The following is a 26,128-nucleotide window of genomic DNA, read 5'->3' on the forward strand; positions in this document are numbered from 1 at the left end:
AGAGTCTTCTCCAGCACCATAGTTCATAAACATCAATTCTTTGGCCCTCAGCTTTCTTTACAGTCCAACTCTCACATCCATACATGACTACTGGAAAAACCATAGCTTTGACTAGATGGATCTTTTACTTTTTAATATGCTGTCTAGGTTGGTCATAGCTTTTCTTCCAAGGAGCAAGCATCTTTTAATTTCATGGCTGCGGCCACCATCTGCAGTGATTTTGGAGCCCCCCCAAAAATAAAGTCTCTCACTGTTTCCATTTTTTCCCTATTTGCCATAAAGTGATGGGACCAGATGCCATGATCTTAATTTTCTGAATGTTGAGTTTTAAGCCCACCCCACACAACTTCCCTATTATAATATTAACATTTTCCACTGGTGTGGTATGTTTGCTACAATTGATGAACCAATATTGCCATTATTACTGACTTAAGTCCATAGTTTAGGATTTTCCCGTGTTGCACAATCCTATGGGTCTTGACACATGCATCATATCATACAGAACCATACAGAATTCCATGTCCTTCAGTACCATACAGAGTAGTTTCACTGCCCTAAAAATCCTCAGTGCTCCCTCCACCTGTGCACCCGCTCTTCTTCCCCACCACTGGGTAGCCCTCTGGCCACCACTGATCTTTTTGCTGTCACCACACTTTTGCCTTTTCCAGAATGTCATGTACAGTAGTTGGAATCACACAGTATGTACCCTGCTCAGATTGGCTTCTTTCACTTAGCAACGTGTATTTAAGATTCCTTCTTGTGGGTTGATAGTTTTTTTTCTTTTTGTCATTGAATAATATTCCATTGTATGGATGTAACACAGTTTGGTTACCCATTCACCTGCTGAAGAACATCTTGGTTGCTTTCAATTTATGACAAAAGCTGTGGTAAACATTTATGTGCAAGTTTTTGTGTGGATTACGTTTTCAACTCATTTGTGTAAATATCTATGAGCATGATCGCTGGATTGAGTGGCAAAACTATGTTTAACTTTGTTAAGAAACTGACAAATTATCTTCAGAAGGAACTGTACTATTTTGCATTCCAGCCGGCAATGAATGAGAGTTACTGTTGCTGGGTATCCTCAGAAGCACTTGCTGTTGTAGTGTTTGGATTTTAGCCATTCTAATATAATTTAGTGATTCAATGAAGTACTGGTATCTCATTGTTGTTTTAATTTACAATTCCCAAACAACAGGTAAAGTTGATAATCTTTTCATATGCTTACTTGGATATCATATAACTTCTTTGAGATGTTTATTTAGATCTTTTGCTCCCTTTTTAATTGGGTTACTGAATTTCAAAAGTTCTCTCTATAATCTGGATAACAGTCCTTTATTAACTATGTATTTTGCTGAGATTTCCTCCAAGTCTGTGACTTGTCTTTTCTTCTTTTGTATAAAACATTTTTGAAATGAATTTGTTCATTATATTTTCTGATTTCTTGTATCTCTGTTGTACTTTGTTATATTTCCCCTTCTAGTCCTAACATTATTCATTTGTTGCTATTTCTCTTCTATCTGGATCAGACTCACAGAACTTTTTTCACTAGTGTTTTCAAAGATCTGGTCTCCCCTTGTGGCTCACCTGGTAAAGAATCTGCCTGCAATACGGGAGACCTCGGTCCAATCCCTGGGTTGGGAAGATCCCCTGGAGAAAGAAAAGGCTACCCACTCCAGTATTCTGGCCTGGAGAATTCCACGGACTGTATAGTTCATGGGGTCACAAAAAGTCAGACACGACTGAGTGACTTTCAAAGATCTAATCTTAGTTTTGTTGGCCATATGAATCACGTCTTTTTCTATTTTACTAATTTTTTCTATGATTTTGTTATCCTCTTCCTTGTAGTACTTTGAATTTATTCTCGTTTCTTTCTAATGTATTAGCTAGTCACTTATATAATTGATTTTCAGTATTTCTTATTTTCCAGTGTAAAAAGCATATGTTTACATGTATCGTGTAAATTTTAAAAATATGTATAGCATTTTTTTACTTCTCAAATCTAATATTATATATTTTAATTGGGATTTCTTGTTTTAACTTTTAGTAAGATTTTTAAAAAATTCTCCAAATATATGGAGTTTTTAAAAATAATCATTTTATTATTGATTTTTAACAAGTGTAATGTGGTCAGGGAATCTCTGACCACATCACACTTAAGTTAAAAATCAATAATAAAATGATTATTTTTAAAACTCCATATATTTGGAGGGGGCTTCCCTGGTGGCTCAGACAGTAAAGAATCTGCCCGCAACACGGGAGACCTAGGTTCAGTCCCTGGGTCTGGAAGATCCCCTGGAGAAGGGAATGGCTACCCACTCCAGTATTCTTTCCTGGAAAATTCTATGGACATAGGAGCCTGGCAGGCTACATTGTCCATGGGGTCGCAAAGAGTCGGACATGACTGAAATGGCCCAGCACTAGCACATATTTGGAGAATTTTTAAAAAATCTTACTAAAAGATTTTTTACAGCATTTTCCTCTGTGGCCAGAGAATGAGAGCTGTATTGTCTGACCACATTACAATTAAGTTAAAAACAATACAAAAATGATTATTTTAAAAACTCCATATATTTGGAGAATTTTTAAAATATTTTACTAAAAGATTCTTAACAGCATTTTTTTCAATATGTATAAAGTTGTTCAATGACCTAAATCAAAATTAATTTGCTTAAATCTTCTGTTTTTAAAGTATGTGCTCTCTCAAAACGCTGGGTGCAAGAGTTCTATACATATTCCTTCCCCTGGTGGCTCAATGAAGAATCTGCCTGCAACTACTGTGTGTCTTAGATGTTTTTTCATGTTTAAGTGTGCAGTATGCTGAATGTTTTGTGTCCTTTGAAAATTCATATGTTGAAAACTATCTCCCAACGTAATGGTATCAGGAAGGGGAGGCCTTTGGGAAATGACTAGGACATGAGGGTGGAGTCACCGTGAGTAGGATTAGTACCTTATAAGGGAGACCCAAGAGAGCGCCTTATCTCTTAGGCCAAGTGAGGACACAGTCTGGTCCTGGTCTATAAAACAGGAAGTAGGCATTCACCAGGCAATAAATCTGTTGGCACCTCGATCATGGACTTTTCAGCCTCCGGAACTGTGAGAAGTAAATTTTTGTTGTTTATAAGCTGCCCATCCAATAGGGACCTCCTTGGTGGCTCAGACAGTAAAGAATTGCCTGCAATGCAGGAGACCTGGGTTAAATCCCTGGGTCAGGAATATCCCCTGGAGGAGGAAATGGCAACCCGCTCCAGTATTCTTGCCTGGAGAATCCTTTGGACAGAGGAGTCTGGGGTCAATAGAGTGGCAAAGAGTCAGACACAACTGAAGCAACTTAGCACAGTCAATAGTAATTTTTAATTACAGTACAAAGGGACTAAAACAAAGCGTGAGATACTAACAAGTTGACTGGAAATTATTTATGCACAGATGGAGCTTGTTGACTAGACCTTAAATGTAGGGTGATTGCTTGTGGATATAGACAGCTTATTACGGGACCCTTCAAATGATGTATCCTTCCATTCTAATTTCTGTCTTTTAAAATTATACCGCTATTTGTCTCCTCTCCTGTTCTTTTTCTTCTTTGGTCTTATAAACTTTTCATTCCTTTACCTTCATTCTAAATAAAAGCCCCTTCCCCACCCCCGCCCCCGCCAGCCCCACACACAAAAAGCCCCACTTTTTATTGAAGTATAAATACCTTCAGAAAAGTGTCCACAAACATGCAACCTGAACACACATGTAAATCAGCACTCAGATTAAGAAACAGAACATTATTAGCGAGAAGCTCCCATGTTCTCTTCCAGAGTCCTTACTCCACTAAGAGTAAGCGCTACATTTGTTACCAAAAGAAACTTCTGTCCACTCACCTGTGCACAGTAAAGTCTATCTACTGACACAGGGCTGTAGTGGAGCAACTGCAGCATTTATTGCAGGGCACCAAGCCAAGGAATCTAGGTAGCTAGGACTCAAAAGATCTGAACTCCCTGAGGGCTTTCAGGGAAGAGTTTTTAAAGATGGGGTGAGGGAGATTGGGGTGGGGTGCGTGATCATCTCATGGACATTCTTCTGATTAGTTGGTGATGAGGTAATCAGGAGTCAACATCAACCTTCTTTTACAACTGGTCTGGGATCTAATGCTTATTACAGCATATAGTTAACTTCTTTACCTGCTAGGGGTTTTGGATCTGCAAAATAGCCCAAAGGACATAGCTTAGAATATTATCTATAACCTTTGTTGTCCAGTTTCTAAGTCATTTCCTACTCTTTGAGACCCCATTGACCACAGCACACCAGGCTTCTGAGACCTTCACTGTCTCTTGGAGTTTGCCCAGACTCATGTCTATTGAGTCAGTGATGCCATCCAACCATCTTATCCTCTGTTGCCCCCTTCTCCTCCTCCCTTGAGGAGTAACTGAAGGTCCTTGACTTTGTTTAATGGCTAAACCATTATTATTTTGTCTTGCTTGAGTGTTTCCCCTTCTTTCTGCATTTTCTCACTTCTGATTAATTTTATTCTTTAGAATTCAGGTAAAGTGTAGAAGGCTAAGGTTTTTCTACAGACAAGAGGCAGGCAGAGAACATGGGGAACAAGGGGTTCTGTCCTTGGGAGGCCCAATAAGGTCCTGCTTATTATAAGGTCCTACACACTGACTTCTAACAGCATGGGTATTTGCATAGTTTCCAATTTAATGCTATTACTAAGTATAAGCATAAGCTTTTTTTGTGCATGTCCTTTAAGTGAACATATGTACACATATTTGGCTATGCATAGCTTCAGCTTTCGCTGATCCTGCCAAACAGTTTAACAAAGTGACTGGGCCAATTTATGTTCCCTTCAGTAGCCTGAGGGAGAAGGCAATGGCACCCCACTCCAGTACTCTTGCCTGGAAAATCCCATGGACGGAGGAACCTGGTAGGCTGTAGTCCATGGGGTCGCTAAGAGTCAGACACGACTAAGTGACTTCACTTTCACTTTTCACTTTCATGCATTGGAGAAGGAAATGGCAACCCACTCCAGTGTTCTTGCCTGGAGAATCCCAGGGACGGGGGAGCCTGGTGGGCTGCCGTCTCTGGAGTCACACAGAGTCGGACACGACTGAAGCGACTTAGCAGCAGCAGCAGCAGTAGCCTGAGAGTTCTGGTTGCTCCACAGTCTTGGCAGTACTTTGTATTTTCTCTCTTTTTCATTTTAGCCTTTCTGTTGGGTATGTAAGGGCTTCCCAGGTGGTGCTAGTGGTAAAGAACCCACCTGTCAAAGCAGGAGACTTAATAAACATGGGTTCAAATCCTGGTGGGGAAGATCCCCTGGAGGAGGGTATGGCAACCCACTCCAGTTTTCTTGCCCAGAGAATCCCATGGTCAGAGGAGCCTGGCGGGCTACAGTTCATGGAGGTCACAAACAGACATGACTGAATGGCTGAGCATGCACGCACGTACGTGGGTGCGTAAAGGTGTCTCACTGAGGTTTTTTTTTAAATATGTTATTTGTGGGATCTTCATCTCCACGTGCCAGATCTTTCATTGTGGCATATGGGCTCTAGTTGTGGTACGAGGGCTTGCTCCATGGTGTGTGGGATCTTAGTCCCCAAAACTGGATGGACCACAACCCTTGAATTGCAATACAGATTCCTAATCACTGAACCACCCAAGAAGTCCTTCTCTGAGGTTTTAATTTGCATTTCCCCTTTACTTTTTTGTTTTTTAGGTGTTTTAGGATGGAGCAGATGAAAATGCAGAGGGTTAATGCTGTATATCTGCCAGAAAATTTCCCTTAATGGGTCATTACGTAATGGAACTTAGAACCTTTTCTCCTGTACTGGAAGCCAAACGATGTAGCGATGAGGGCAACAAGCTTTGCAATCAGATATACTGTTTTGATATATATATATATATGGGAGCAGATATACCAGCTCCAATTCTTACTTGCTGAATTACCTTGAGAAATTTATTTAACCTTTCTTACATTATGTAAAATGGCACTAATAATAGTACTCTCATGAGATTATGAGGATTAAATGAGATAAAATAGGTAAAACGTTTTGCAAAGTTCCTAGCATACTATTAGCACAGAGTCCCCAAATGGCAGCTATTATTATCCCTTATATTGTTGTTTTTTTTTTTTTCCTTATATTGTTTATGCACATCTCATTTCTATTTTACACATTCTAGGACAAAGCAACAGCACATAAAACACACATAAGGTGCCTCACAAATGTCAGTTACTGATAAAGACTGGATGAAAGTTTTTAAATATAAACGGAAGGTATTGTGGTTCTTGTTATAAAAGATGGCATACGTATTATAATGCATATAGTATAAAAGGCACTTCTAATGAGGAATGTATTATTTAAACAAGTGTCTCTTCTGTTTACCTTTTTCATTTAACAACTAAGAAAATCAGTGCGGTGGAGAAACACCACCCGAGCTAATTAGTAAGGACAGTTAGTCACAAATCCCAGATTGCATTTGTGACGGTTACAGAGGCTTCCTTCCTTAAAACCAAGACAAACAAAAATATCACCCAGGAAAAGAAAAAAAAAAAAAAGGGCACCACTTATCCGAAAAGATGTTAAGACTTTCCGATTTTAACAAAGCTTTTGTTCAGCACTGTAGAAACTGGTAAGGCACTAGCGACCGCAGCTACTTCCGTACAAGATGGCGTCGCCCACTTGTACACCCCTGCTCGGGTTACGTCACGGAACCGGAAGTGGTTTCCGTCCTAGAGGATTCGGGTGGGTGCGCGCAGGTGGTCACAGAGGTTCCAGATATTCAGCGTGGGGTGCCGCAGGTGTTCGGGTCGGGTCCAGGGCCGCAGGTAAGTGAGGCTCGGCGGCCGGCGAAGCTTTTCTCCGGGTCTGTGCGAATGGTGGAGGCGGTTTTCCGTGCGGACTGAGGAGAGGGCTCAAGATGCTGGCGAGGTCACCGTGCGCGGGGGCGAATGATTGCGGGGACCTCGTTGTCCCCGAGCGACTTGGCCCTGCCCCTCTCCCCGCCTTCCTCGCCGGTGGCGGGGGCAGTTCAGCACCTAGGTGCGCCGCGGGGGCTGTCACCTCGATCGCTGGCTCCCGGTGGCCTTCCGGGGCCGCCTCCTCGGACCCGCGTCTGCTCTCTTTAAGGAGTACCTACCAAACCTTCCTGGCTTCTTGACCCAGTTAGCTACAAAGGAAGCACCGCTCGCAACATCTGGCAGCTCCTTAGGGGCTGCGTGTTGCACGCGTCCACAGATGAGTTTCGTGCCCTCGATTCGTGGGGACCTACGCCCGCCCCCATTGTTACCACCTCTTTCTTCCCAGACCACACCCGCTGCTATGGACCTTGTTGGGAGGCACCTCTTTTTCTTTTCGAAACCCTGGAATATAGATCAGGACTAGAACCGTAATGTTGATTTATTACAGAATTGATACATGCTTGTTAAAATATAAACGAAACCTAAACTTTTATAAGCTTTTGATATATTAACGAACATAAACTCCCTTAGACACTCATTTCTTGAAAACACTAAAATATTTACACCGTGCAACTGCAGTGAAAGGTTTTGTAATATCAAAGTTGCGAAGTTCGAGAGAAAAGGGGTTATTTAAGAGAAGGGAAGGAATTATGAATTTTGGTCAAGTTGAGTTTGCTTTTAAAAAATGTATTTATTCTTTTATATTTGTTTTAGCTGTAGCCCATGTCATGTAGCCCATGTCATTTACACAAAATAGATCCTCTTTGACCTCTTTCCATCTCCATCTTTTCTTTTTTAATCTTTTGTCCCTAGGTAAAAACTGTTATCAGTTTGGCATGTTTTTTCTTTTTTTTTTTTTTTTTTGGTTTACATTTATTGACACGTGTTTGTACAGATACATGTGTAAAATTTTGGGTTAAACTTTTACCAATGTGGCATATTGTACCTCTTCAACAACTAAACTTCCTGTGCTTAAAAATGGGTCTTGGAACTTTTTCTTTGTTAATAAGTAGACATCTGCCATATTTGGTCTACTTGCTCTGTAAATTCCAGAACATGTTACAGTCCCATAATATGTGAGATAATTCCATAGGTTGCTTAGTTTTTCCGTCTTAGGCACAGTGTGGCAGAGAACATCCTCCCACAGCGTCTGTGAGCTTGAGTGAGCATTTCTCAAAGATAGAAACCTGCAGGTGGAATTGCTGGGTGGGAGGGTGTGGATATTTTATGCCAAACTGCCCACCAGCAGTGTATAATAATCTCTGCTTTCCCAGCTCTTTTAAACATTTAATGGTATCAGCCTTTTTTGCTTTTGCCAATCTGATGGGTGGGAAATGACTCTAATTTGGTGTTTTAATTTCTTTTTCCCTGGTTATTGGTGAGATTGAGCATCTTTTCATGATCGTTGGCTATTTGTATTCCTTCCTCTTTTGAGAAATGCCTCATTTCTTTTGGGTTGTCTGGTTATATATGGTAATGCTTTATATATTAATCTTTTATCATTCATATACATTTGAAATATTTATTCCCAACATTTTGAAGTTGTTTCTTATCTCTTAACCATGTGGCATCTTTGTAGAATCAATCAATCAAAGTCTGTGTTTAAATGTATCAGTCTTTCACTTTGTGTATTTAGTGGGCTTTCATTCCTAATCCCAGTGGCTCTCAAATGGGAGCTGTTTTGCTTTCTGGGAGCCACTTGGCAATGTCACGAGATGTATTTTGGTTCTCATCCAGTGGGTAGAAGCCAGGGATGCTGCTAAATACCCCACAGTGCCCAGGAAAGCCCTTAAGCAAAGAATTTTTCTGGCCTAAAATGTCAGTAGTGCTGAGGCTGAAAAACCCTGTGCTACCCTGGGGCCGCGCTTTCTCTTACCACTGTTTTCTCCTGTAAATTGTTACATGTTAGAGGTTTTCTCTAATTCCTTTGTGTGTGTGTCAGAGAGAGAGAGAATGGTGTGTGCCTTTTTCTTGTTTTCCAAGCAGTGTCACTCTGAATATCAGTCCATCCGTGCCCCATTAATCTAAAATACCACATTTATCACGTACTAATGTCTCACCCACACGGTGTCTTTTCTGTACGCTCTTCTGTCCTATGTCCGAATCTTCTATTTTGCTGGGCCAATACCATAGCATTCTACATTAAGTATGTATTATACTTGGGTATCTAGTAGGGTAAGTAGTCCCTCATGATTATTTTTATTGTTATTTTATTGGAAGTCATACTTTATCAGCTTATGTACTCATTATTTAATCAGTGTTTTGGGGGTAGTCTTACAGTTTCTTGCCCAGATTAATTTTAGAATCAGCTTGTCAAGTAGTTTTTTTCTTTTTTTAAGTGAGTTTACTGTGGTGACCTAAATGGGAAGCGGTGGGGGGGCCTTCCCTGGTGGCTCAGTGGTAAAGAATCTGCTTGCCAATGCAGGAGACATGGGTTTGATTCCTGGATTGGGAAGATCCCCTGGAGAAGGAAATGACTACCCACTCCAGTATTCTTGCCTGGGAAATCCCATGGACAGTGGAGCCTGGCGGGCTACAGTTCATGGGGTCCCAAAAGAGTCAGACACGACTTGGTGACTGCAACAAAATGGAAAGGAAATCTAAGAGAGTGGGCATATGTATACATATGACTGATACACTTTGCTCTACAAGAAGAAACTAACACATTGTAAAGCACCTGTACTCCAATAAAAATTAATAAAAAAATAATTGCATTTAAAAATAAGATGGTCTTATTGAAATGTAATTCACATAATTTGTTCTTTAAAGTACACAATTCAGTGATTTTTTAGTATATTTCCAGTTAAGCAGCCGTTGCTATAACCTAATTCTGTTTTATTTTTAAAAGTTTATTTATTTGGTTGTGCCAGGCTTAGTTGCAGCATGTGGGATCTAGTTCCCCAACCAGGGATCAAACCCTGGCCCCTGCATTGAGAGTGCAGAGTGTTAGCTACTAGACCACCAGGGAAGTCCCTACAGCCTAATTTTTGGACATCATTATCATCCCCCAAAGACAGTTGCTTCAGTCATGTCCGATTCTTTGAAAGGACTCTAGCTTGCCAGGCTCCTCTGTCCATGGGATTATCCTGGCAAGAATACTAGAGTGGGTTGCCATTCCCTTCTTGAGGGATCTTTCCAACCAGGGATTGAATCTGCGTCTTCTGCGGCTCCTGCATCGCAGGTGGACTCTTTACCACTGACCCAACTGGAAAGCCCAAAGAAGCCCATACCTATTATCAATACCCATTCCCCAATATCCTAGCCCTGTGCATGCTAAGTCGCTTCTGTCGTGTCCGACTCTTTGTAGCCCCTATGGACCATAGCCTACCAGGCTCCTCTGTCCATGGGATTCTCCAGACAATACTGGAGTGGGTTGCCATTTCCTCTTCCAGGGGATCTTCCTGACCCAGGGATCAAACCCAGGTCTTCTGCATTGCTGGCAGATTCTTTACCATCTGAGCCATCAGGGAAGCTGCTAGCCCTAGCCCTCAGTTCAGTTCAGTTCAGTCGCTCAGTCGTGTCCGACGCTTTGCGACCCCATGAATCACAGCACGCCAGGCCTCCCTGTCCATCACCAACTCCCGGAGTTCACCCAGACTCACGTCCATCGAGTCAGTGATGCCATCCAGCCATCTCATCCTCTGTCGTCCCCTTCTCCTCCTGCCCCCAATCCCTCCCAGCATCAGAGTCTTTTCCAATGAGTCAACTCTTTGCATGAGGTGGCCAAAGTACTGGAGTTTCAGCTTTAGCATCATTCCTTCCAAAGAACACCCTGCTGCTGCTGCTGCTCAGTCGCTTCACTCGTGTCCGACTCTGTGCGACCTCATAGACGGCAGCCCATCAGGCTCCCCCGTCCCTGGGATTCTCCAGGCAAGAACACTGGAGTGGGTTGCCATTTCCTTCTCCAATGCATGAAAGTGAAAAAGAACACCCTAGACAGTCACTAATCTTTCTGCCTTTATAGATCTAAGCATTTTGTATAAATGGAATTGTACAATTTTTGTACGATTTTGTGATTGGCTTCTTTCACTTGGTATAATGTTCTCAAGGTTCATCCATGTTGCAACATGTGTCAGTATTCATTCCTTTTTATCTCTGAATAAGATTCCATTCTGTGGTGTATTTGTTTCCTAGGGCTACAGTATCGAAGTAACGAAAACTGGATGGCTTAAAATAACAGATATATTCTCTCACAGCCTTGGAGGCTATAAAGTCCAAAATCAAGTTGCCAGCAGGAGTGCGTTCTCTCGGGTCTCTACGGGGGAATCCTTTCCTGCCTCTTTTCTAGCTTCTGACTTTGCCAGCAGTCCTTGGCATTGTTTGGCATGCCTTAGCTTGCAGCTGCATAACTCCAACTTCTGCCTCTGTCTTCACCTGGCCTTCATCCCAGAGTGTCTGTCTTCACGTTGTAATTCTCTTTGTGAAAGTCTGTCTCAGTCTTTTCTCGCCTTCATATAAGGACACCAGTTATTGAATTAAAGGCCCACTCCACTCCAGCAGGACCCTGTTTTAACTTAATTAGGTATGCAGAGGCCATTTCCAAATAAAGTCATGTTTATAGGTAATGGGAGTTAGGACATTAACATATCTTTTGGGGGAATCACATAACATTATGGATATACCCCATTTTATTTATCTGTGCATCAGCTGCTGGACATGTTTCCACTTTTGGCTATTATGAATAATGCTGCTATGAACTGTTGTGTGGACACGTGTTTTCATTCCTCTTGGATATATACCTAGAAGTGGAGGTGCCGGCTCATGTGGCAACTCTGTGTTTAATCATTTGAGCAACTGCCAGATTATTTTCCAAACAGCTGTACCTTTTTATGTCAACATCAACAGTATATGAGGATTCTAATTTCTCCGCATTATTGCCAGCACTTATTAGCTGTCTTTTTAATTAAAGCCATCCTAGTGGGTGTGAAGTGGTATCTCATTGTGGTTTTGATTTGCATTTCCTTAATAGCTAATGATGTTGAGCATCTTTTCACGTGTTTATTGGCCATTTGTGTATGTTCTTTGAAGAAGTGTCTATTCATATCTTTGCCTGTTTTAAATTGGTTGTTCTTTTTTTATTGAAGTGTAATAGTTTTTTATATGTTCTAGATACACGCCCTCATGAGATAGATGATGCAAATATATTTTCTCCCATCCTGTGGCTTTTTTTCACTTTCTTGATCATCAATTCATTAAAAAATTTTTTTTCAATTAAGTTTGCATTTAATTTACATTATTCTGAGTATTTCTTTTTTCAGCATTAATTATTTTTTTGTTTTGGCTGCGTTGGGTCTTCATTACAACATGCAGGCTTCTCTAGTTGTGGCGTGTGGGCTCTAGAGTACATTTGGAGTATTTCTGTATCTGCTCTCCTTTATTAAAGAAAAATGCAGTAATTATAGTACCTTCTGTAGAGGATTGTTAAAAAGGATTAAATGAGTAATGTATTCATAAATATATAGGCATATGTGTGTAAAGAGCCTGGCACTTGATAACGTGCTCTGTAAGTGACACCTGTTATATCCCTGCTCTTCCAGTCTTCTATACCTTTAGTAAGGTTTTCTTTGTTTCTTCGTATTCAGTTCAGATCAGTTCAGTTGATCTTACATATTTCTTGTTGAGTTTATACTTAATGTTTTTGTGTGTATATTTGTTTAAAAACATGTGGTTTGTAGTTTTAAAATAGTGTATATTTCTATTATGAATGAGATTTTCCTTCATATTTTTATAATGGGTTTGGGAAGCTATTAGTTTTCTATTCATCACACTTTCAAAATTCTAAGTTGTAAAAGTTGTGACTTGTTTACTAATCCAGGTTACTCCGACGCCAGTGTTCTGATAGGAACTAGTGTTCTTTTGCATTCTGCCTTCTTCTGCCCTGATTTGAATCTTCTTCTCATCTTGGCTCTGCTATTGTGAGTCTTAATCTAATGGGTCTGCCTGCCTCTAGCGTTGCCCTCATCCAGTCTAGCGCATGCACAGTGACCACAGTGTTCTTTGAAATATGAGCCTAGACCTGTCACTTTGATTCTAAGTCTCTTACTCGCTCTCCGTTACCTGTAAGGTCTTATCTTACCAGGTAATATAGGGCTTCTCATGACTTGACCTGTATCTCCTCCCTCTAGCATCATTCCTCTCTGTCTCCTTACTTACACATTATGCTCTAGCACAGTGCTGTCCAGTTGAAATATTATGTGAGCCCCATACATAATTTAAAGCTTTCTACTAGCCACAGTAAGAGTATAAAAAGAAACAGGTGAACTTAATTTTAACAGGTATTGTTTAACCCAGTAGATCCAAACTATCATTTCAACGTGAGATATAAAAAATCAGTATGGAATTACTTGAGATAGGAAGTATAATAGAGGTTACTGAGAGTTGGGGAGGGAGGAATGGGAAGTTACTGTTGAATGGTACAGAGTTTGTTTGGGATGATGAAGTAGTTCTAGAAATCAATAGGGATGGGACTTCGCTGGTGGCTCAGTGGTTGGGCACCTGCCTGCCAATGCAGGGGGCACAGGTTTTATCCCTGGTTGGGGAACTAAGATCCCACAAGCTGCTGGGCCGCTAAGCCTGTTTGCCACAACCAAGACATGATGCAGCCAAATAAATAAAAATTAAAAAAAAAGAAAGAAATGGATAGTGGTGATGATTGCGTAACCTTGTGGATGCAGTTATGCCACTGAATGATACTCTTAAAAATGTTAAAATGTAAATTTTGTGTATGTTTTACTACAATGAAATAAAAGGTCACCTTAAAAGTCGATATGGAAGGGCTTCCCTGGTGGCTCAGTGGTGAAGAATCCACCTGCCAGTGCAGGAGACACGGGCTTGATCCCTGGTCCGGGAAGATCCCACATGCTGCGGAGCAGCCAGGCCCGTGTGCCACAACTTTGGAGCCTGTTCTCTAGAACCCGGGAGCTGCAGCTACTGAAGCTCGAGTGCCCTGGAGCCCGTACTCCGCAACAAGGGAAGCCACCGAGATGAGAAACCCTCGCACCGCATTGAAGAGTCGCCCCTGCTCAACACAGTTAGAGAAAAGCCTGTGCAGCAGCTTAGACCCAGCACAGCCAAAAATGAGTATTAAAAAAAAACAATATGGAAATTATCAATAAGATAGTTTTTATTTTTTTTTAAGAGTCAGTCTTTGGAATTCAGAATTTTGCGCTTATGGTGCATGTTAAGTTTGCTTGAACTTTTCCGCTTGTGCCATGACGCTTCGTGCCTTTCTTATCTTTGCACGTGCTGTTGTTCCCTCTGCCTGGAGTGCCCTTCTTTCTGCCTGGTGCACCTAGAGAATGCTTGCTCATTAAAATTTTTTTTTAATTTTAAAATATATTTATTTATTATTGTTGGCTGTGCTGGGTCTTCGTTGCAGCATGCAGACTTCTCTAGTCGGGTGTGAGGGCTTAGTTGCCCTGAGGCATGTGGGGTCTGAGTCCCACGACCAGGGACTGGAAGGTGTATTCTTAACCACTGGACCCCCGGGGAAGGCCCTGGTTTGCTTGTTTGTTAACACCAGTACCAGTCTCAGAGCTCACCCCTCTCAGCAAGTGTTTCTCTTAATAATTCCCACTCCTCTTCTTGGCCATCCTGTACTCGTGTGCTCGTGTGTGCTTCTGTGGTTTGTGTTACCTCACTATATTGCAAATTGTTCAGTGTACCCACTTCTCCTTTTCTGAATCCTGCATTTTTGAAAGCAGATTGGCCTTTTAACTCTTTTTACTCAGAGTCCAGCACAGTGTTTGGTTTATTGAAAGGGCTGTGTACGTGTTTACTGAATGAATCCCTTGACTGGGGGGAAAAATACCCCACAAAATTTGTCCATATAAAAATGAATTAAGAACTGTTTTGAATGTTGCCAAGAGTTCCTTCATATGGAGGTACCCTACTTGCTCCTTCAGTTTCCCTATTAGGATTTTCTTTTTCACAGGCCACATGATGGTAAATAATAAGTGGGAACCTGGCTGCTTGGGAATTCCAGGTCTGAGGGAGCCCTTCTCAATGGAAGCAAATCAATAATGCTCTGTTTTTTGTTTTTTTTTTTAAGTATTCTGCTTTAACATAACCTGATTTTAGCATTATTAGCCATGAAGGTAGTGTGAAATACAAAAATAAATTTGAAAAATGAATTAATAAAAACACATGTTAGAAGATGTTATTTTCACAGAAAACAAAAATTCGCTTTTCTATACAAAAACTTGTAAGTTGGGGGGGAAGGCACAATCAAGATGCAAATTGAGGGGCTTCCCTGGTGGATAAGTGGTTAAGAATCCCCCTACCAATGCCGGGGACACGGGTTTGATCCCTGCTCCAGGAGGATCCCTCTTGGGCAGCTAAGCCAGTGGGCCACAACTGCTGAAGCGCCCATGCCCTAGAGCCTGTGCTCCACAGGAAGAGAGTAGCCCCCACTCTCCCCTTGCTCTCATCAACTAGAGAAAGCCCTTGTGCAATAAATAAATGAACAAATATATATATTTTTAAATCCAGATTAATCTCAAAGGATAAAATGTTTGGTTGAAACATACAAGAAGAAATTTAGAAGAAAGAAACGTAAAATTTTGGATTGAGTGCGAAGTATACAAGCATAGAAAATGGGGAATTCAGTGTGATTTCAGTGAACTTTACTTACCACAAACTCTGTATGAATCATCAGTGCGATTCTGCTGTTCAAACACCTATCATTTCATCCAGCGTAAATAAAATATAGGGCCCTGAGCCTGGGAAGTAATAGTACCAATGTAGACTACACCAATTAGACCATGTCTCAAGTATTGAATACAGACCTGGGTGCCACATTTTAAGAGATACATTGGCAAGCTTGGAGCCATTCAGAAGGATCTAGCCATAATGGCGAGTGGTCTGTAAACTAGGTCCCAGGAAGACTGATTGGATTAAGTAGAATGTACCAAGGGAAGTCGTAAGAGCTGTTTTCACATATTTCACAAGCTCTTAGGAAAGAGTAAACACTTTTGTCATTTCAGAGGCCAGACTGAACATCAAAGAGAAAAATTTCCATGTAGGGAACTTTTACAGAATGCAAGAACGTTTCAACAAAAACTGCCTCTTAAGGTAATGAACTCTGTTTCTGGAAGTATTCAGGTAGAGATCAGGTCATGATCTGTCAGGATTACGAAGGAAAGAAATCTTGAACTGTGTGAGAGCTGAATTTGGCTTTTAGATTTTAACTCTAGTTCTTTGTTTCCCTTTAATAAGACTGCTGTGGTTTTAGAACCCAGTAGTAGTCATATTGAACATTTATTGAACTCTAAAGTGCTAGCCAATATGCTAAGTCAAGCTATTTCGTCATCTTACTTAAGCCTTACAATAATCCGACATGGTAGGTACTATCCTTCTCATTTTACTGATAAGGCAACTGAGACTTAGCAGTTCAGTGAATTGCCCAAGTTTATATAGCCACCAGGGCTTCCATGGTGGCTCAGTGGTAAAGAATCTGCCTGCTAATGCAGGAGGCGAGGGTTTAATCCCTGGGTCAGAAAGATCCCCTGGAGAAGGAAACGGCAACCTACTCCAGTATTCTTGCCTGAAAAATCCCTTGTACAGAGGAGTCTGGCAGTCCATGGGGTCACGAAAGAGACAGCACAACGGAGTAAAACAACAACAACAGTATAGCAAGTGGCAGAGGCCCAGGGTGTTGACTCTGGGGCTTATGTCTTTATCCTTGACCTTCTGCTGCTCTCTGAACATTTTAACTTATTGCTTAATTCATTAAAATGAGATTTCTTTCAGGAATATAATCATAAGTCTTAAGTGTTAAGTGGGAAAAAGTGGGAAACTTACTTTGCCTATCTCTAAAAGTGAAAATGAAGTGTTAGTCACTCAATCATGTCCAACTCTTTGCGATGCTGTGCTCTGTAGCCTGACAGTCTCCTCTGTCCATGGAATTCTCCAGGCAAGAATACTGGCGTGGGTTGCCATGCCCTTCTCCAGAGGATCTTCCCAACTCAGAGATTGAACCCAAGTCTGCTTTGCAGGCAGATATTTTTTTTTTACAGTCTGAGCCACCAGGGAAGCCCATCTCTAAAAAGCACCACTTAAAAAAACATGCTTCTCCAGAATTGAAAGAGACACGTGTACCCCAGTGTTCATCGCAGCACTGTTTATAATAGCCAGGACATGGAAGCAACCTAGATGTCCATCAGCAGATGAATGGATACGAAAGCTGTGGTACATATACACAATGGAGTATTACTCAGCCATTAAAAAGAATACATTTGAATCAGTTCTAATGAGGTGGATGAAACTGGAGCCTATTATACAGAGTGAAGTAAGCCAGAAAGAAAAACACCAATACAGTATACTAATGCATATACATGGAATTTAGAAAGATGGTAACGACAACCCTGTATGCGAGACAGCAAAAGAGACACAGATGTATAGAACAGTCTTTTGGACTCTGTGGGAGAGGGAGGGGGGGATGATTTGGGAGAATGGCATTAAAACATGTATAATATCATAAAATAAAATAAAATAAAAAATCAGTCCTTAAAAAAAAAAAGTCTTTCCAATTGGAGTTGGAAAAGAGTTGGACGTGATAACAGTTATTTTATGCTATTATTTTATATAATTTTTAATACAGTTTTTTAAAAAAGAATGGCAGATCCTTTGTCACTGAAGATGGTAAAGCATTGAAAGCTTTGGATCCCAGAGCCCAGTCCTTAGCGAGGTATCTTAGTCTGTATTTATAGAATACCACAGACTGGGTGGCTTAGAGACACCAGTTCTAACAGTTTTGGAGTCTGGAAGTCCAAGATCAGATTGCCAGCATGGTTGGGTCTTCTGGGCTACAGGCTGCTAACAACTTCTTATTGTATCCATAGTGGCAGAGATCAGAGAGAAACAAGGTCTCTTTTTCCTGGCACTAATCCTATTCACTGGTGGCTCAGACTGTAAAGTGTCTGTCTACAATGCAGGAGACCCGGGTTCGATCCCTGGGTTGGGAAGATCCCCTGGAGAAGGAAATGGCAATCCACTCCAGTACTACTGCCTGGAAAACCCCATGGACAGAGGAGCCTGGTAGGCTACAGTCCATGGAGTTACAAAGAGCTGGACACAACTGAGCAACTTCACTTTCACTTTCAATTCTATTCACTAGGGCTCTACCCTCATGATCTCATCTGATCCTAATTACCTTCCAGAGGCCCCGGAGTTTGAGATTTCCTCATGAATTTCAGAGGGACACAGACATTCCATTTATAACCCAAGATTTGATTTTTCTCACTCCTAGCCCAGTGTTGAACCATACTGCTTGTTTATAGTATCATAGCTCAATAAGGGAAGACATTTTTCTTAGTTTCATGTGAATAAACAGTTTTGTAGTCTGATAATTGAATTAGAAATATCTATCATAAAATGTTAGCATATAATACCTTGAATTGTTTTATTCATCTAGTAACTGTTTATTGTTATCCGCTCTGTGCTAATTGCTGGAGATAGTTATATATAAATTAAGAAGCCAGTTAAGGTGAAGAAGCATTTGAGGTCCCTATTTTCATGGGGTTTACATTCTGGTGGGAAAGATAGACAGTGAATGAACCAGCAGTCATTAATTCATAAGTCAAGCCAACAGGAGAAAAATCAGAAATATCCCTAAGTTTAAAAAATTGCATACACTTGTGTAACCCACAGCTCCATCAACATACGGAACTTTACTACAATTTCAGAAGTTTCCTTCCTATCTGAAATGCTTTTCCCTGGAATTGGGCGTAACTGGCTCCTTTTTGTCATGCAGTGCACGGCTTAAATGTCTCTTCTCTGCACCCACCTCTCCGAGGCAACTATTGTTCAGATTTTTTTTCTACCATAGATTAGTTTTAGCTGTTCTAAATATATATATAAATAGATGTTCTTTATATATAAATAGAACTATATAGTATCTCTTTTATATCTGTCTTCTTTCACTCAGCCTAAGGTTATTTGAGATTCATCCAGGTTGCATGTATTAGTAATAAGTTCCTTTTTATTCTTGATTAACATTGTATTGTATGGATGTACCACTTGGGCTGTTTCCAGTTTGGGGCTGTTATGAATAAAGCTGTTATGAATATGCTTATACAAGTCTTTTTGTGGATATATTTAATTTATCCAACTTGGACTCAGAGAACTGTACCAAATCTGACCTCCTTCATCTTCCAAATCTTCCTTTTGTGGATATTGAGTTTCTGAATCCATCCTTTGTGTCTGTTCTTATATTTCTTAATCTCTTTATCTTTGTGATGCATTCTGAGTGACTTCCTCAGATTTATCTTCAGTTCAGTAACTCTTCCTCTCTCGCTCTCTGATCCACTGTTTGTTGAGTATTGAGTTTTTAAAAAAATTTTAACAAATGTTTTTCATATCTAGAAATTCTACTTTTTGTTGTCTCCTGTTCATGCTTTAGATTTTATTTTCCTGAATTTCCCTGATTGTTACTTTGAAGTCTCTTTCACATCTCAGATATGATTGTGGTTTTTTTTTGTTTGTTTGTTTTCTGGTTCTGTGAGCGATTTTTATTGGTTTTAGGGTTTGGGGTTTTGTGTTGTTTTCTTTAATTTGTGAACACTCTTGTAGGGACTGATCTTCCGTGCCAGTCCTGAATGTTTCTTGCATGGTGGAAACAGTTTTATGATCAGCTCTGTCCTTTTCTAACAGAACTCATCTTTGGTTTTAGTTTCTTGGCTAAGAGTTTCCTTTTGTAAGTATAACATGAACTCAGCCCCTGTTTTCAGTCCAGAGTGCAGATTTGAGGGGTTGTCCTCTTAGGGGGAACTCTGTTCATATTCTCTTTCCTTAAATTGAATGAAAGAATCTTTATATTCTATAGTATTTTACAGTTTTCAAAAGTTTTACACTTGTATTCAGGTATATATGGCTTTTCCCTTATAGATTATTAGAAAATATTGAGTATATTTTATGTACTATGCTATACAGTAGATCCTTATTAGTTATCTATTTTATGTATAGTAATGTATGTATATTAATCCAAAACTCCTGTTTTATCCCTACTCCTCCTTCCTCTTTGGTAATCACGTTTGTTTTCTCTGTGGGTGTGTTTCTGTTTTGCCCATAAGTTCATTTGTTTCATTTTTTTAGATTTCACATTTAAGTGATATCATATGGTATTTGTCTTTCTCTGTCTGACTTCACTTAGTATGGTAATCTCCAGGTGCATCCATGTTGTTGCAAGTGGCATTATTTTATTCTTTCTTATGGCCAAATAATACTCCATTGTGTATATATACCCCATCTTCTTTATCCATTCATCTGGTGATGGACATTTGGGTTGCTTCCATGTCTTGGCTATTGTACATACTGCTTCACTGAACATTGGGATACATGTATCTTTTCAAATTAGTGTTTCAGTTTTTTGGGAGTATACACTCAGGAGTGGAATTGCTGGGTCATAGGGTAGTTCTTTTTTTTTTTTCAGATTTATTTATTTTTGGCTGTCCTGGGTCTTCGTTGCTGAGGCTTTCTCTGATTGTGGTGAGCAGGGGCTACTCTTCAATGTGCTGCCTGGGCTTCTCATTCCAGTGGCTTCTCTTGTTGCAGACCGTGGGCTCTAGGCGCGCAGGCTCAGTAGTTGTGGCACACCAGCTTAGTTGCCCTGCAGCATGTAGAATCTTCCTGGAGCAAGGATTGAACCCATGTCTCCTGCATTGGTAAGCAGACTCTTAACCACTGGACCACCAGGGAAGCACCCCACCCCACCCCCACTCTTTCAGGGAATGAAGTTTTTTAAAGATATTTTTTAAATTAATTTTTAAATATTTTTATTTACTTGGCTGTGCCAGATCTTAGTTGTGGCACATGGGATCTTCAGTCTTCCTCGTTGTGGCATGCTTGATCTTTAGTTGGGGCATGCAAACTCTTGTGCTTCCCAAGTGGCATAGGTGGTAAAGAACTTGCCTGACAGTGCAGGAGACTTAAGAGATGCAGGTTCGATTCCTGGGGTGGGAAGATACCCTGGAGGAAGGCATGGCAACCCATTCCAGTATTCTTGCATGGAGAATCCCATGGACAGAGGAGCCTGGTGAGCTACAGTCCATAGAGTCACACAGTATCAGACATGACTGAAGCAACTGAGCACGTATTCAGTTCAGTTCAGTTCAGTTCAATCACTCAGTAGTGTCTGACTCTTTGCGACACCATGAATCGCAGCACGCCAGGCCTCCTTGTCCATCACCAATTCCTGGAGTTCACTCAGACTCACGTCCATCGAGTCAATCATGCCATCCAGCCATCTCATCCACTGTCGTCCCTTTCTCCTCCTGCTCCCAATCCTTCCCAGCATCAGAGTCTTTTCCAATGAGTCAACTCTTCGCATGAGGTGGCCAAAGTACTGGAGTTTCAGCTTTAGCATCATTCCTTCCAAAGAAATCCCAGGGCTGATCTCCTTCAGAATGGACTGGTTGGATCTCCTTACAGTCCAAGGGACTCTCAAGAATCTTCTCCAACATCACAGTTCAAAAGCATCAATTCTTCAGTGCTCAGCCTTCTTCACAGTCCAACTCTCACACCCATACATGACCACAGGAAAAACCATAGCCTTGACTAGGCGAATCTTTGTTGGCAAAGTAATGTCTCTGCTTTTGAATATGCTATCTAGGTTGGTCATAACTTTCCTTTCAAGGAGTAAGCGTCTTTTAATTTCATGGCTGCAGTCACCATCTGCAGTGATTTTGGAACCCAGAAAAATAAAGTCTGACACTGTTTCCACTGTTTCCCCATCTATTTCCCATGAAGTGATGGGACCGGATGCCATGATCTTTGTTTTCTGAATGTTGAGCTTTAAGCCAACTTTTTCACTCTCCACTTTCACTTTCATCAAGAGGCTTTTTAGTTCCTCTTCACTTTCTGCCATAAGGGTGGTGTCATCATCATATCTGAGGTTGTTGATATTTCTCCCGGCAATCTTGATTCCAGCTTGTGCTTCTTCCAGTCCAGCGTTTCTCATGATGTACTCTGCATATAAGTTAAATAAGCAGGGTGACAATATACAGCCTTGACGTACTTCTTTTCCTATTTGGAACCAGTCTGTTGTTCCATGTACAGTTCTAACTATTGCTTCCTGACCTGCATACAGATTTCTCAAGAGGCAGGTCAGGTGGTCTGGTATTCCCATCTCTTTCACAATTTTCCACAGTTGATTGTGATCCACAGAGTCAAAGGCTTTGGCATAGTCAATAAAGAAGAAATAGGTGTTTTTCTGGAACTCTCTTGCCTTTTCCATGATCTGGCGGATGTTAGCAATTTGATCTCTGGTCCCTCTGCCTTTTCTAAAACCAGCTTGAACATCAGGAAGTTCACAGTTCACGTACTGCTGAAGCCTGGCTTGGAGAATTTTGAGCATTACTTTACTAGCATGTGAGATGAGTGCAATTGTGCTGTAGTTTGAGCATTCTTTGGCATTGCCTTTCTTTGGGATTGGAATGAAAACTGACCTTTTCCAGTCCTGTGTCCACTGCTGAGTTTTCCAAATTTGCTGGTATATTGAGTGCAGCACTTTCACAGCATCATCTTTCAGGATTTGAAATAGCTCAACTGGAATTCTATCACCTCCACTAGCTTTGTTCGTAGTGATGCTTTCTTTCTTTCTTTTTTTTTTAATAGCCCTCATAGAAAAACTTTATTGGAAAGCAGGGAAGACTACCAAGATACGAATGAAACAAAAAATAAAAAAAGTTCAGACATAAAGTGTATGACCTTGGTTTAAGTGGAAATGGAACCGTTTGGTGGTTTGTAGTTAGTGACCTATATTTTCACTTTGTGGCATTGCTGGTGCTACAGCTAAGCCGCTTCAGTTGTGTCTGACTCTGTGCGACCCCATAGACGGCAGCCCACCAGGCTCCTCTGTCCCTGGGATTCTCCAGGCAAGAATACTGGAATGGGTTGCCATTTCCTTCTCCAAGGCACGCATGCTAAGTTGCTTCTGTTGTGTCCGACTCTATGTGACCCTATGGACAGCAGCCCACCAGGCTCCTCTGTCCACAGGATTCTCTAGGCAAGAATACTGGAGTGGGTTGCCATTTCCTTCTCCAAGTAGTGATGCTTTCTAAGGCCCACTTGACTTCACATTCCAGGATGTCTGGCTCTAGATCAGTGGTCACACCATCGTGATTATCTGGGAGGTGAAGATCTTTTTTGTACAGTTCTTCTGTGTATTTTGCCATCTCTTCTTAATATCTTCTGCTTCTCTTAGGTCCATACCATTTGTGTCCTTTATCGAGCCCATCTTTGCATGAAATGTTCCCTTGGTATCTCTGATTCTCTTGAAGAGATCTCTAGTCTTTCCCATTTTCCTCTATTTCCTCTATTTCTTTGCATTGATCGCTGAGGAAAGCTTTCTTATCTCTTCTTGCTATTCTTTGGAACTCTGCATTCAGATGCTTATATCTTTCCTTTTCTCCTTTGCTGTTCACTTCTCTTCTTTTCACAGCTATTTGTAAGGCCTCCCCAGAGAGCCGTTTTGCTTTTTTGCATTTCTTTTCCATGGGGATGGTCTTGATCCCTGTCTCCTGTACAATGTCACGAACCTCATTCCATAGTTCATCAGGCACTCTATCTATCAGATCTAGGCCCTTAAATCTATTTCTCACTTCCACTGTATAATCATAAGGGATTTGATTTAGGTCATACCTGAATGGTCTAGTGGTTTTCCCTACTTTCTTCAATTTCAGTCTGAATTTGGCAATAAGGAGTTCATGATCTGAGCCACAGTCAGCTCCTGGTCTTGTTTTTGTTGACTGTATAGAGCGTCTCCATCTTTGGCTGCAAAGAATATAATCAAACTGATTTCTGTGTTGACCATCTGGTGATGTCCATGTGTAGAGTCTTCTCTTGTGTTGTTGGAAGAGGGTGTTTGCTATGACTAGTGCATTTTCTTGGCAAAACTCTATTAGTCTTTGCCCTGCTTCATTCCGTATTCCAAGGCCAAATTTGCCTGTTACTCCAGGTGTTTCTTGACTTCCTACTTTTGCATTCCAGTCCCCTATAATGAAAAGGACATCTTTTTGGGGTGTTAATTCTAAAAGGTCTTGTAGGTCTTCATAGAACCATTCAACTTCAGCTTCTTCAGCGTTAACTGTTTGGGGCATAGGCTTGGATTACTGTGATATTGAATGGTTTGCCTTGGAAACGAACAGAGATCATTCTGTCGTTTTTGAGATTGCATCCAAGTACTGCATTTCGGACTCTTTTGTTGACCATGATGGCTACTCCATTTCTTCTGAGGGATTCCTGCCCGCAGTAGTAGATATAAGAGTCATCTGAGTTAAATTCACCCATTCCAGTCCATTTCAGTTCGCTGATTCCTAGAATGTTGACATTCACTCTTGCCATCTCTTGTTTGACCACTTGCAATTTGCCTTGATTCATGGACCTGACATTCCAGGTTCCTATGCAATGTTGCTCTTTACAGCATCGGACCTTGCTTCTATCACCAGTCACACCCACAGCTGGGTATTGTTTTTGCTTTGGCTCCATCCCTTCATTCTTTCTGGAGTTATTTCTCCACTGATCTCTAGTAGCATATTGGGCACCTACTGACCTGGGGAGTTCCTCTTTCAGTATCCTATCATTTTGCCTTTTCATACTGTTCGTGGGGTTCTCAAGGCAAGAATACTGAAGTGGTTTGCCATTCCTTTCTCCAGTGGACCACATTCTGTCAGATCTCTCCACCATGACCCGCCCATCTTGGGTTGCCCCATGGGCATGGCTTAGTTTCATTGAGTTAGACAAGGCTGTGGTCCTAGTGTGATTAGATTGACTACTTTCCTGTGAGTATGGTTTCAGTGAGTATGGAAAAGACTCCGATGCTGGGAGGGATTGGGGGCAGGAAGGAGAAGGGGACGACAGAGGATGAGATGGCTGGATGGCATCACTGACTTGATGGACGTGAGTCTCGGTGAACTCTGGGAGTTGGTGGTGGACAGGGAAGCCTGGCGTGCTGCGATTCATGGGGTCGCAAAGAGTCGGACACAACTGAGCGACTGATCTGATCTGATCTGATCTCTGATGGTTTCAGTGTGTCTGCCCTCTGATGCCCTCTTGCAACACCTAACCGTCTTACTTGGGTTTCTCTTACCTTGGACGTGGGGTATCTCTTCACGGCTGCTCCAGCAAGGCGCAGCCGCTGCTCCTTACCTTGGACGAGCACGCATGCACATATGCAAATTCTTAGTTGCCTCTTAGTGTCTGGAGGGGGCTGTGGGCTCAGGAAGTCTTTAGGTAGCCTGGCTGTGTCACCACCCAGTTAGTTGTTTGGCCTGAGGCATCCCAACGTTGGTGCCTACAAGCTATTGGGTAGGGCCACAGGCTCTAATGAACTAGATCAGATCAGATCAGATCAGTCGCTCAGTCGTGTCTGACTCTTTGCGACCCCATGAATTGCAGCACGCCAGGCCTCCCTGTCCATCACCAACTCCTGGAGTTCATTCAGACTCAAGTCCATCGAGTCAGTGATGCCATCCAGCCATCTCATCCTCTGTCATCCCCTTCTCCTCCTGCCCCCAATCCCTCCCAGCATCAGAGTCTTTTCCAATGAGTCAACTCTTCGCATGAGGTGGCCAAAGTACTGGAGTTTCAGCTTTAGCATCATTCCTTCCAAAGAAATCCCAGGGCTGATCTCCTTCAGAATGGACTGGTTGGATCTCCTTGCAGTCCAAGGGACTCTCAAGAATATTCTCCAACATCACAGTTCAAAAGCATCAGTTCTTCGGTGCTCAGCCTTCTTCACAGTCCAACTCTCACATCCGTACATGACCACAGGAAAAACCATAGCCTTGACTAGACAGACCTTTGTTGGCAAAGTAATGTCTCTGCTTTTGAATATGCTATCTAGGTTGGTCATAACTTTCCTTCCAAGGAGTAAGCGTCTTTTAATCTCATGGCTGCAGTTACCATCTGCAGTGATTTTGGAGCCCAGAGAAATAAAGTCTGACACTGTTTCCCCATCTATTTCCCATGAAGTGATGGGACCAGATGCCGTGATCTTCGTTTTCTGAATGTTGAGCTTTAAGCCAACTTTTTCACTCTCCACTTTCACTTTCATCAAGAGGCTTTTTAGTTCCTCTTCACTTTCTGCCATAAGGGTGGTGTCATCTGCATATCTGAGGTTATTGTTATTTTTCTGCAAAAATGTATTTTAAGAGAAGCATAGCCATTTTATTGTTTTCATTAGTA

General features: G+C 41.4%; 1 protein-coding gene across 3 annotated transcripts in view; it reads left to right on the forward strand.

Moving 5' to 3' along the window:
- Positions 1 to 6,753: 6,753 nt before the first annotated feature.
- EXD2 (exonuclease 3'-5' domain containing 2) overlaps positions 6,754 to 26,128 on the forward strand; it is a 67,052-nt gene continuing 47,677 nt past the window's right edge. Inside the window, exons 1-2 of one of the 3 annotated variants that reach the window (XM_059890905.1) lie at positions 6,754 to 7,374; positions 15,931 to 16,018. The gene's annotated coding sequence lies outside the window, so the exon portion shown is untranslated. The remainder of the gene's footprint in view (positions 7,375 to 15,930; positions 16,019 to 26,128) is intronic. The other 2 variants (XM_024998099.2, XM_002690983.6) reach the window with 2 other exon arrangements.

This window comes from Bos taurus, chromosome 10, assembly GCF_002263795.3.
Source record: "Bos taurus isolate L1 Dominette 01449 registration number 42190680 breed Hereford chromosome 10, ARS-UCD2.0, whole genome shotgun sequence".
Lineage (NCBI taxonomy): Eukaryota > Metazoa > Chordata > Mammalia > Artiodactyla > Bovidae > Bos > Bos taurus.